Source organism: Balaenoptera acutorostrata, chromosome 11 (genome assembly GCF_949987535.1).
Source record: "Balaenoptera acutorostrata chromosome 11, mBalAcu1.1, whole genome shotgun sequence".
Lineage (NCBI taxonomy): Eukaryota > Metazoa > Chordata > Mammalia > Artiodactyla > Balaenopteridae > Balaenoptera > Balaenoptera acutorostrata.
In genome coordinates this window covers 100,376,053-100,389,215 of record NC_080074.1, presented here as the reverse complement: position 1 = coordinate 100,389,215, position 13,163 = coordinate 100,376,053, and positions in this window count along the sequence as shown.

Below are 13,163 nucleotides of genomic sequence, written 5' to 3'. Positions count from 1 at the left end.
CTGCATTGGCAGGCAGATTCTCAACCACTGCGCCACCAGGGAAGCCCCTAATTAATTTCTTTATAGTTCAAACAATGACACTCTGGTGTCTTCAACAATAGACCATTCTAAGATGTTTAAATATGAAAATAACATTAATTGTGATCTTTAAAAAAAAAACCAAGCACTTAAATTTTACTTGACTTTAGCTTCCAGGAATTTGTCATTCCCAGCCCTGCCACCTCGTGGCGATCCTATAAACTGCACACTTGCAAAGTGGAACCTGATACTATTAGCCAAGCAGCATCTACGTAGAAGCTGAAACCTTCATGCGTTGGACAAGTGCACAGATACAGTGAGTGGATTACAATTTGACCTTGGACTTTCATTGTAAAGATTAATCATTTAAATATTCGGAACTCAGAAGTCTAGAACCCATCAGGACTTTGTAAATATTCCATGTCTACCTGAGCCGAGGGCTGGCAGTGAGACCTGGGAAAGAGCAGGGCTAAAGACTGGGAGGAGTCATCAACACGAAAGTCTCCATTGCCTGGAAACCTCCCCATCCCAGCCACTCCTGGAAGAGACAGTGACCTAGACCTGGAGTGGTATGAGAGAGAGAGGTTTATTTTTTCCTTTTCCTTTTTCAAGAAGGTTGAGTGATTCAGAGGAGAATAGATAGATTTCCAGGTACTATATAGCAATATGGTAAAAAATTTCTCTCTGATAATGATTGATAAGTTATTACCATTAAGGTAGCCAACTGTTAATATGTTCTTATTTTCAAAAGGATATGAGATATCTACCGACTGCCACTTTTCATAAAACAATTTAAACTTACATCATAGGAACATGTTTACTAATATACTCTGGGAACTGCAGCTGTCAGGTGAGCTGGATATTACCTAAATGTGACCAAAGCATCTTCAAACTGTCCCCTCAGAGAAATCTGAGGCTGGAAGGCGAGTTTAGAATGTGGCCTCGCGGGGAGAGCCAGCCTGAGGCCTGGCCTCCTCCTCTTCCCATTTCCTCACCTCCCACACAGCCAGGGGCCTGGCCTGTGTAAACATGCTGCACCCCAGTCTGGGTGTCTTTGTTCCCTATAAACCAGTACCTTCAAATCTTGATGTGCAGAAGAATACCCTGGAAAGCTTGTGACACACAGAGTCTATTTGCTAGGCCTGGGGTGTGGCCTGAGAACTTTCTAACAAGCTCCCAGGTCTTGCTGGTGCTGCCTGCAGGTGGACCACGCTTTGAGAAGCCCTGGTCTAAACTGCACCCCCATCTGCACAGCAAACAGCAGGCCCCTGGTCACCCTCAGGACCAGGGTTGACCACTTGTTTTCCGCTCTTGGGAGCACGTGTTGGGAAGAGACCCATGTTGGTTTTGCAGCAGGCGGGGTACCATCTGGGCAGGGAATTCCTGGTTCTGAGAACCCAGATTGGTCTAGAAGGGGGATGGCATAGACTCCATCTGGCTGCGCGTGTCCACTCTGCTCACAGACTCCTCTCCCTCTTGGGGGGCTGGCCGGGGGGCAGCCGGGACAGTGTCCTGTAAAGTGCAGCATCCACGGCGGGGCCTCTCTGGACTGAGTCTAAGGGGGGTTCTGCCTGGACACACTCTAATCACTGCACTGAGCCTGTGTTTTGCAGGAAGAAAAATGGTAAAGTGCACCAGCCAGGTGGCTCTGAGCCCTGAGCCCCACCCGGCTCTCAGGGCAGGACTGCTGGCCCTGGGCAGCTGCCTAGAGTGGAGGGGATCGGGTCTGTAAATATCCTGCAGACTACATCCCCCTCTCATCCTGGAGAAGGGGAATTTAGCTCCAGGTGACCTGTGCCTGCTGGACAGAGTGGTCTTAGGGGCTAAGAGAGATCCCTGATGGGGAAACGTTAGGGTCTGTCAAAGCCCCGTGGCACTATGAGCCCCTCGGTGCTCCAGGACCCAGTCTCCAGATCATTCTGAGAAGGGGGGAAGACCAACAATCTCATCCCCCCCAACTTGATGGTTCCCACCTCCTGCCTTCCACGTTCACCTGTGAATTCCTGTGCTCCTGGTCCTCATTTTCTGCTGGCCTGATGATTATTCTTGAATTTCAAGCCTTCTTTTGGTTCTCTGCTTTGGCCCTGAGCTCTGTCACAGGGAAGAACAATGCTTGATTCCACCAACAATATTCTCCACGGGCCAACCGATCCCAGCACCCTGACCCTGCGAGACCTCACAGTCTGCAGAGATCAGCCAGGATGATTGGGGGAGAGAAAGCCATTCATGCTTTTTGATGCAACTTTTCTACGCCAGCCCCGGTCGTGGGGGCCTGGTTCTCAGGGGCCCACGGAAGCTGGAGGTCAAAGGACCGTGTTGCTTATATAAGGAGATGTTGAAAATTCAGAAGCTAATTGGTGTTTGAGCTTCAGAAAGTGGCAGATGAAGGCTCCGATAGCGTCTGAAATGGTAAAAGGTGTCGTTATTGGCTCTCAGTAGGGAGGATGTCATGGGACAGGTCTATAGAGACCTGTGTCGCTGCCCTGGTGCCTCGTCACAGGGTGATTTTGCAGCTGGGATTGTGACCTTGATGACTTGGGCGTCAGGATGGCTCTGAACGGACGCCTCTCCCTTCAGGGGCTCAGTTTCCTCCTTCTCAGCACTCTGTTGAGTGGGCAAGGTAAGAGCTGCCCCTCTTTCCTGGGGTTAACAGCAAGGGAGTGGACTCCTTGGGAAAGGGAAAGGTCTCTGGAGTTCTGGAGCCGAAGCCTCGGTGTAGACCCTGTGTTTCTGACCAAAAAGGAACCACGCTGACTGTGACTATTGGTTCCTCTCCTGGGGAGGGTCGACTGACCGTAGCAACAGGTTTTACAGAGAAATGATGCTTGATCTGGACTGAGGTGGGTCAGCTTCGGTCCTCTCCACTGCCTCCCTTGTTTTCAGGGAGCCTCTATGAGTCCCAGGGGCTCCCAGTGTGTGGAAGTTCCAGCGATTGACCTCAGCTGGAACTCTGGGCTGTTTCCCATACACTCCATTTGCCTGCTGTGTAGACACTGCCCCTGGGATTCCCATGTTGTATGCGTTTATGCCCCTTTAGGCTCTGTGCTTGTGTGTGTGTGTGTGTGTGTGTGTGTGTGTGTGTGTGTGTGTGTGTGTGTGTGTGTGGAGAGCGTGAAGCCTGTCTGTGTGAGAGGAACAGGGCTGCTGAGGAGGGACTGAGTCAGTTGGTCTGTGAAACACACAGGGTGCCCACACGGCTGGGTGTTCTGTCAGCTGCATGTAACCAGATCATAGATACTCGTGCACCTGCCTGCTTCTCTCTGGCTCCTCTCCTCCAACCCCAGGGCCTCCCCTCTGCTCGTTGCAGTGCTTGCCCAGCACTGGGCTCTGTGACAGGCTTTGCCTCCTGGCCTCCCCTGTTCCCACCAGGTGTCCCTTGTGGAGAAGAGGAACCTGCAGCCAGGAGTGGGTACCTCTTGTTGTTTATAGAGATTAGTTGATGCACAGCACCAGTTATATAATGTTTCCGAGTCCCTGCCCCAGTCCCTGTGAATTGTCTCCTGCTGTGCTGGGGTCCTGGGATGGTCCTTTCCCCTCCCTAGGATCTGCTGTGAATTCTGTAGGGTGCATTTTCTCTCTCTCATGCCATCTTCTGTCCCTCCCTGGGGGCTGGTTTCCACTGAGTGAGAGGATGACAGGCATCAGGGATGGGATGCAGAAAATCTAGTCCTCAGCCTGGAGGAGGCGGCTCTTTCAGATTTGGGTGTTGGTCTGGCTGAGACTCAGTACAGCCCTGTCTCCTCTCAGTGCTCACTGTCGCCCCCTAGACCTCAGCTTCTGGTCCCACAGCTCTCCGTGGGAAGCCCCCTCCCTCCTAGTCTCTGCTCCCCCAGTGCTGGGCAGATGCTAGTGAAGATTCTCCTCCTGGCGGCTCTGAAGTGCAGACGTGGGTTTTGGTCCTATGAGGGGGAGAGATAATGGATGTTCTGATACAAGGCCCCCTCCTCTTACTAGGAAAACTGGAGGAAATTTCCTCAGTAGTTTTATAAGAAGCAAGAACTTTTCACCAAAGCAAGCACTATTTTCATTTTCCATGAAACAACACCTTTCAGAGTTATCCTACTAAAATTTTATTCTTCTACTTCATACGACGTTGGACACTTGCTCCTTGTAAAACAGTGGTCTTGGCCTTTGTGAGCATCTGATGATTTCTGAGCTGGGCACACATTACAGGAGTCTCCACCTTGAAATTCATGATGGGCATTGGCATCAAATTATCCCTCAAACGCTATTTATGCCATTATACACAAAAATGTAGACCCTCAAGATTAGATAATTTGGTATATATGATTTTGTAACCTGTTTTTACAATCAATAATATATTTTGGACATTTTTCTATATCATTAACTATGCTTTAACACACTAAAATGTTTTATTGTAGAATTAAGAAACACAGGATATCACAGGGATAGTATTGAAATTTTTAATTGTCTTCAGTTATTTTACTATATGAATGAAATGCAATATACTCACCTAACCATCTGTATTGGGCATTTAGTTGTTTTCAACCTTTTTGCTATTTTGAAAAAAGTTGCTCTGAACTTCCCTGTATTTAAATGTAAGGACCATCCATGATTGTTTCTCTTAATCACATTTTATGTGGAGTTGCTGCTTTATAGGCTATGAGTACCTTTAAGGCTTTTGATACATAGAGATTAATGCCTGCCAGAAACGTTTGCAATGCATTTTAGTTCCACAAATATTGTACGAGAATGTTAGTTTCCACATACCCTCACCAACTTTGTCTTCTTATGAAGTTTTAAAATCTTAGCCAGTTTTGTAGGCAAAAACTGGCGTATATTAGCCAATTTAATCCTTCATTTGTGAATTACTTGCTCATGACATTTGTCCTTTTAAACTTGTGATGTTTGTCATTTTTGTCATGATTTATATTGAAGCTCTTTGTACTACTACTACTACTATCTACTACAACTACACCACCAGATACCTATACTGCATTCACTTATATGAACTCATTTGAGTGCACAGCAATCCTATAAGGAAGAATATATTTTTTACCTCCCGAAACAGATCACTGAGGCAAAGCAAAGTTAAGTCACTTGCCCAAGGTGAGACAGGTATAAGAAGTAGAGGCAAGAATTGAACCCAAGCAGTTTGGGTGCAAGTCCTTGTCCTTATTGAATTATTCCATCTATAAGCCGAAGAGATGTCCTTCAGTTTATTATTTTAATTTTATCTTTCCTTTGTTTTTAGTTTCATGCAAGTTTCTAATAATATTAATTGTCTATTAAAATTTCCCTTTTTTTTTGTTTTTGCTTTCAGAGCCTTATTAAGAATGTTCTTCTCCACTTCAAGTTTAAATAAATTATTTAATCTTTAATAATTTTATGAATATATTTAAATATATGTCAATACTAAATAACTGTGTAAGTTATTTTATATCCAATATGAAATTCTAATTTTATTTTTTCATATATCATTCTTGCAGTATGTCTTTTTCTTTTCTCACTGATTTGAATGCCACATAAAAAAACATGCTAAATTACATCATTTCCATACCTTCTTTTTGGAATTTATTTAGACTTTCATTCCACAATATTTATTGATTTAAAGAGGGTCTTGTGGGGTATTAAATCCATACCCTTTGCAGTTCACCAGATGCTGAGGCACTAATGGTGATGAATGAAGTTCCCTGGCCCATAAAGCTTATAGTCTAGTGAAGCTGGGCACCAGAACAAGAATTTATAATAAACTCTGGTAAGTGCCATCAATCGGGACACCAGTAGGGTTACTTAATCGAGATGGGAGAAGCAGAAAACGTGTCCCTAAAGAAATAAATTTTAAGCTGAGACCATGCGTTCTAGAAATGAAGTTATTTAAAGTTTAGAATTTATAGTATTGACAGTAAAGCCTAATATATAAACTCTTGTATGCATACATGTCTAGTATATGTCACTTTTATGTAATGTAATTTATTTAAATTGTTTATTTCAAGTATTAAAGGCTGAGAAATATATTCCAAGCTCCATTACTATTATTCCACTGTCAGTTTTTCCTTGCATTTGCAAAAGTTTTAGTCTATATACATAGTTTTTTCTATTTTTTTCTAGCTTTATTGGGTATAATTGCCATAAGATATGGTATAAGTGTAAGGTGTACAATGTGATGCTTTGAAATATATATATATATTCTCTGAGGAAGTCGTACAGATGGCCAAAAAGCACATGAAAAAATGTAATTATCAACATCACTAATTATCAGAGAAACGCAAATCAAAACTACAATGAGGTATCACCACACATCAGTAAGAATAGCCATCATCAAAAAGTCTACAAACAATGCTGGAGAGGGTGCGGAGAAAATAGAACCCTCCTGTACTGTTGGTGGGAATGTAAATTAGTGCAACCACTATGGAGAACAGTATGGAGGTTCCTTTAAAAACTAAAATTAGAACTACCAAATGATCCAGCAATCCCACTCCCGGGCATATATCTGGAGAAAACCATAATCTGAAAGTATACATGTACCCCAATGTTCATTTCAGCACTATTTACAATAGCCAAGACATGGAAACAACCTTAATGTCCACTGACAGAGGAAAGGATAAAGAAGATATGGTACATATATACAATGGAATATTACTCAGCCATAAAAAAGAATGAAATAATGCCATCTGCAACAACATGGATGGACCTAGAGATTATCATACTAAGTGCAGTAAATCAGACAGATATAGACAAATATCATGTGATATCACTCATATGTGGAATCTAATTCTTAAAAAAAAGATAAAAATGAACTTATTTACAAAACAGAAACAGACTTACAGATATCAAAAACAAACTTATGGTTACCAAAGGGAAAATGTTTGGGGGGAGGGATAAATCAGGAGCTTGGGATTAACACACACACACACTGCTGTATATAAGATGGATAACCAACACAGACCTACTGTATAGCACAGGGAACTCTACTCAATATTCTGTGATAACCTATATGAGAAAAGAATCTAAAAAAGAATGAGTATATGTATATGTATAACTGAATCACTTTGCTGTACACCTGAAGCTAACACAACATTGTAAATCAACTATACTCCAACAAAATTAAAATATTAAAAAAAGAAATATGTATTATGAAATGATTACCATCATTAAGTCAGTTAACACATATATCACATCACATAGTTACTTTTTGTATGTGTGTTATGAGGACTTTTAAGATTGACTTTATTAGTAATGATCAAGTACACAATCCAGTATTATCACCTACAGTCACATGTACATTCCATTCCCAGAGCTTATTCATATTATAAGTAGAAGTTTGTACCCTTTGACCACCTTCATGCATTCCTCCCACCCCCACCCCTGCCCAGGCAGCCACCAATTTATTCTCTGTTTCTATGAGTTTGGTATTTTAGATTCCACATATAATGAGGTCAAACAGTATTTGTTTTTCTCTGTCTTACTTATTTCATTGAGCATAATGTCCTGAAGGTCCATCCATGTTGTCCCAAGAGACAGAATTTCCTACATTTTTATGGCTGAAGAATTATTCCATTGTGTGTATCTATATCTACATCTATAATATCTATGCCTGTATATAGACTTAAACCTACATCTTTATCTATAGATATATCTATAAATCTATACATCAAATATTTATCACATTTTCTTTATCCTTATAATTGTCAATGAACACTTAGGTTGTTTCCACATCTTGGCTATTGTAAATAATGCTGCAAAATGATAGGAGTGCAGATATCTCTCCAAGATCATGATTTCATTATTTAAGATAAATACTTGAAGTGGAATTTCTGGATTACATAGTAGTTCTATTTTTAATTTTTTGAGGAACCTCCATATTGTTTTCCATAGAGGCTGTACCTATTTAAATTCTCACCAACAGTGTACAAGGTTTCCCTTTTGTCCACATCTTTGCCAACAATTTTTATCTCTTGTCTTTTTTTGAAATAGCCATTGTAAGAGGTGTGAGGTGATAGCTCATGGTTTTGATTTGCATTTTCTTGATGGTTAGTGATGTTGAACACCTTTTCATATAACTACTGGTTATTTGTATATACTCTTTGGAAAAATGTGTATTTACATCCTTTACCCATTTTACAATCATATTATTTTTGGTTTTTTTGTGGGTTTTTTTTTTTTGCCATTGATTCATGAGTTTCTCACATATTTTGGATATTAGCCACTTGTCAGGTATATGATTTGCAAGTATTTTTTCCATTCTGTAGGTTGTCTTTTTATTTTGTGAATTGTTTCTTTTGCTCTACAGGAGCTTTTTAGTTTGATGTAGTCCCATTGTTTATTTTGATTTTGTTGCTTGTGCTTTAGGTGTCATATCCAAAAACTCATTGACAATACCTATGTCAAGGAGCTTTTTTCCTATACTTTTTCCTAGAAGTTTTATGGTCTCAGAGCCTAAAGGAATTTAAGTCTTTAGTGTATTTTGAGTTAATTTTTGTGAGTGGTGTAAGACAGGGGTCTAGTTTCATTCTACTGTATGTAAATATCCAGTTTTCCCAGCACCATTGATTGGAAAGACTATCTTTCCCCATTGAATATTCTTGGCTTCCTAGTCAAACATTAGTTGACTGTATATGCTTGGGTTTATTTCTGAGCTCTCATTCTGTTTTATTGATCTATGTGTCTATTTTCATATCATTTCTCTACTGTTTGGTTACTACAGCTATGTAGTATATTTAGAAATCACAAATCCAGGTTATGTTTGTCTGTTTTTTCCAGATTGCTTTGGCTATTTGAGGTCTTTTGTGGTTTGACACAAATTTTAGTATTTTTTTTTCATTACTGTCAAAAATGCCATTGGTCTTGATAGGAATTGCCTTGACTCTATAGATGGCTTTGGGTAGTATGGAATTTTAACAGTATTAATTCTTCTAATTCATGAACATTGTATAGATTTCCATTTATTTGTGTCTTTTTCAATTTCTTTCATCAGTCTTATACTTTTTATAAGATTTTTCACCTCTTTGGTTAAATTTATTCTTAAGTATTTTATTGTTTTTGATACAATTTTAAAAAATAAATTTATTTATTTTTGGCTGTATTGGGTCTTCTTTGCTGCGCGTGAGCTTTTCTCTAGTTGCAGTGAGTGGGGGCTAGCTCTTTGTTGCGGTAAATGGGCTTCTCATTGCAGTGGCTTCTCTTGTTGTGGAGCATGGGCCCCCAGGTACGTGGGCTTCAGTAGTTGTGGCACGCAGGCTCAGTAGTTGTGGCTCGTGGGCTCTAGAGAGTAGGCTCAGTAGTTGTGGCGCACAGGCTTAGTTGCTCCGCAGCATGTGGAATCTTCCCAGGCCAGGGCTCGAACCCATGTCCCCTGTGTTGGCAGGCAGATTCTTAACCACTGCACCACCAGGGAAGTCCTTGATACAATTTTAATGAGATTATGTTCTTGATTTTTTCCCCAGATGTTTCATTGTTAATGTATAGAAATGCAAATGATTTCTGTATGTTGATTTTGTCTCCTGCAACTTTACTGAATTCTTTTATTAATTCTAATGGTTTTTATCTTGGTGGAGTGTTAGGGTTTTCTACATATAGCATCATGTCATCTGCAGAAACAATTTTAATTCTTCCTCTCTAATTTGGATGCTTTTCTTCCCCTCTCTCTCTTTCTTTATTTCCTCCTCCTTCCCTTCCTTCCATCCTTCCATCCTTTCTTCCTTCCTTCCTTCCTTTCTTTCTTTCTTTCTTTCTTTCTTTCTCTCTCTTTCTCTCTTTCTCTCTTTCTTCTTACTTGCTCTGGATGGGACTGCCAGTACTATGTGGAATAAGAATGGTAAGGGTGGACACACTTGTCTCACTCCTGATCTTAGAGGAAAAGCTTTCAACCTTTCACCATTGAGTGTGATGTTAACTATGGGCTTCTCATATATGGTCTACATTATGTTGAGGAATGTTCCTTCTATACCCAATTTTTTGAGAGTTTTTTAAATGTAAGGATATTGAATTTTGTCAGACACTTTTTCTGCATCTATTGAGATGATCATATGATTTTTATCTTTCATTCTATTTATGTGGTGTATCACAATATTGATTGCATATGTTGAACCATCCTTGCATCCTAGGGATTAAACTCACTTGATTATAGTGTTGAATCCTTTTAATGTGGTGTTGAATTCAGTTGGTTAAATTTATTGAGAATTTTTAATTTATATTCAAAGGGACATTGGCTTGTAACTTTTTTTCTTGTAGTGTTCTTACATAGCTTTGGTATCAGGTTAATTCTGGCCATGTAAAATTATTTTCAAAGTGTGCCTTCTTCAGTTTTTTGGAAGAGTTTAAAAAGGATAAGCAGATCCAAGCAGGAAAAAAAAATTAAAAAAATATAAAAAGGATTGGCATTATTTCTTCTTTAAATATTTGGAAGAATTCATCAATGAAAACATCTGTTGGAAATTCCCTGGTGGTACAGTGGTTAGGACTCCACCCTTCCACTGCAGTGGGCACGGGTTCAATCCCTGGTCAGGGAACTAAGATCCTGCATGCTTCGCAGCATGGCCAAAAAAAAAAAAAAAAAAAGGTAAACATCTGTTCTTGGCCTTTTTGGGGGGGATGTTTTTAATTACTGATTCAATCTCCTTATGCATTATTGATTTCTTCCAATTTACTATTTTTTCATGATTCAATCTTGGTAGGTTTTATACTTCTGTGAATTTATCCATTTCTTCTTTGTATGCTTCTATGAATTTATCCACTTCTCCTAGGTCATCCAATTTCTTTGGCATATAATGGTTCATACTGGTCTCTTATGATCCTTTGTATTTTGTGGGATCAGTTTTAATATCTCCTCTCTCCTATCTAATTTTATTTATTTGAGTGTTACCTCTTTCTTTCTTGGTTAGTCTAGCTGAAGGTTTGTTTATCATTTTTGTTCATCTTTTCGAAGAACCAACTCTTAGTTTTGTTAATGTTTTCTATTGTTTTCCTACTCTCTATTTCATTTATTTCTGCTCTAATCTTTGTTTTTTCCTCTCTCTGCTAGCTTTAGGTTTAGTTTGTTCTTCACTTCTAGTTCTTTGAAGAGTAACGTTAGGTTGCTTCTTTGAGATGTTTCTTTTTTCTTAATGTATGCATTTATCACTATAAATTTCCCTCTTACAACTGCTTTTGCTGCATTCCATACTGTTAGTATGTGTGTTTCCACTTTAGTTTCTCTGAAGATATTTTAAAATCTCTTTTGATTTCTCTGTTGATTGGTTGTTCAGTAGCATGTTGTTTAGATTCCACATATTTGTGAATTTTCCAGTTTTCTTCCTGTTGTTTTCTACTTTCCTGTCATTGTGGTCCAAAACATATTTTACATTATTTCTATATTCTTGAATTTGTTGATATGTTTTGTAGTTTAATATATGGTTTATTTTAGAAAATGTTCTGTGTGTATTTGAGAAAATTTGCTACTCTGTTGCTGTTAGTTGAAAAATTCTGTATATGTCTGTGCAATCAATTTGGTTTACAATGTTGTTCAAATCTGCTGTTTCCTTACTGGTTCCCTGTCTGGATAATGAATCCATTGATCTTAATATATTTAGGGGCTCTGATGTTGAGTACTTATATATTTATGAGTATTATATCCTCTTGATAAATTGACCCCTTAATCAATATTTAATGACCTTTTTTCTCTCTTGCTACAGCTTTTGACTTAAAGTCTACTTTGTCTAATATAATTATAGCGGCCTCTGCTCTCTTTTGGTTTCCAGTTGCCATGGAATATCTTTTTCCATCCTTCACTTTGAGCCTATGTGTGTCCTTAAAGCTGAAGTGAGTCTCTTGTAGGCAGCTATACTTGGGTCTTGTTTTATTTATCAATGCAGTTAGTCTATGTTTTTTGATTACAGAGTTCAATCCATTTACCTTTAGAGTAATTATTGATAGGTAGGACTCATTAATGCCATCTTATTAATTGTTTTCTGGCTGTTTTGTACTTCTCTTACTCCTTTCTTCTCTCTTGCTGTCTTTACATATTGCATATTTTCCATTGTGGTATGCTCTGATTCCCTTCTTTTTATTTATTATGGATCTATTGTAGGCTTTTGCTCTGTGGTTACCCAGAGTTTTACATAAAACATCATATATATATATCTCAGTGTATTTTATGCTAATACTAATTAACTTTGATTGCATACAAAACTCTACCCTTATCCTCCTCCCCACATACATTTTGTGTTTGATGTCACAATTTACCTGTTTTTGTATTGTGTATTCATTGACAATTGTACTTATAGCTATTTTTAATACTTTCGTCCTTTTACTAGATTAAAGTAGTTAACACACCACTGTATTATAGTATTAGGGGATTCTGAATCTGGCTATATGCTTAACTTTACCTATACCTAGTGTGTGTGTTATATTTTCATATGTTTTATGTTAGCAATTAGTTTCTTTTCATTTTGGCTTGGAGACCTCTTATCAGAAGTTTTTGTAAAGCATGTCTAATGGTAATGATCTCCATCAAATTTTGTTTGTTAGGGAAATTCTTTATCTCTCGATCATTTCTGAATGACAACTTTGTAGAGTAAGGTATTCTTTTTTATTTTTAATTTTTTTAAAAAATTTTTATTTATTTATGGCTGTGTTGGGTCTTCGTTTCTGTGTGAGGGCTTTCTCCAGTTGTGGCAAGCGGGGGCCACTCTTCATCGCGGTGCGTGGGCCTCTCACTATTGCGGCCTCTCTTGTTGCGGAGCACAGGCTCCAGATGCGCAGGCTCAGTAATTGTGGCTCACGGGCCCAGTTGCTCCGCAGCATGTGGGATCTTCCCAGACCAGGGCTCGAACCTGTGTCCCCTGCATTGGCAGGCAGATTCTCAACCACTGCACCACCAGGGAAGCCCGAGTAAGGTATTCTTGGTTGGCAGTTTCCTTTATTTTTTTCTTTACTTTTCTCCCTTCCTTCCTTCCTTCCTTTTTTTCTTCACTTTGAATATGTAATCAATCCTTCTCTCCTGGTCTGCAAGATTTCTTTTGACAAATCTGCTGATCTCCTTATGTGAGTTCTCTTATGTGACAGAATTTTTTTCTTCTCTTTGGACTTTTAAAATTCTCTGTCTTTGATTTTAGACAGTTTATTATGTGTGTCTTGGAGAAGACTGTTTCGGATTGAAATTTTGGGATGACTTATTAGCCTCATGAACTTGAATGTCCAAATCT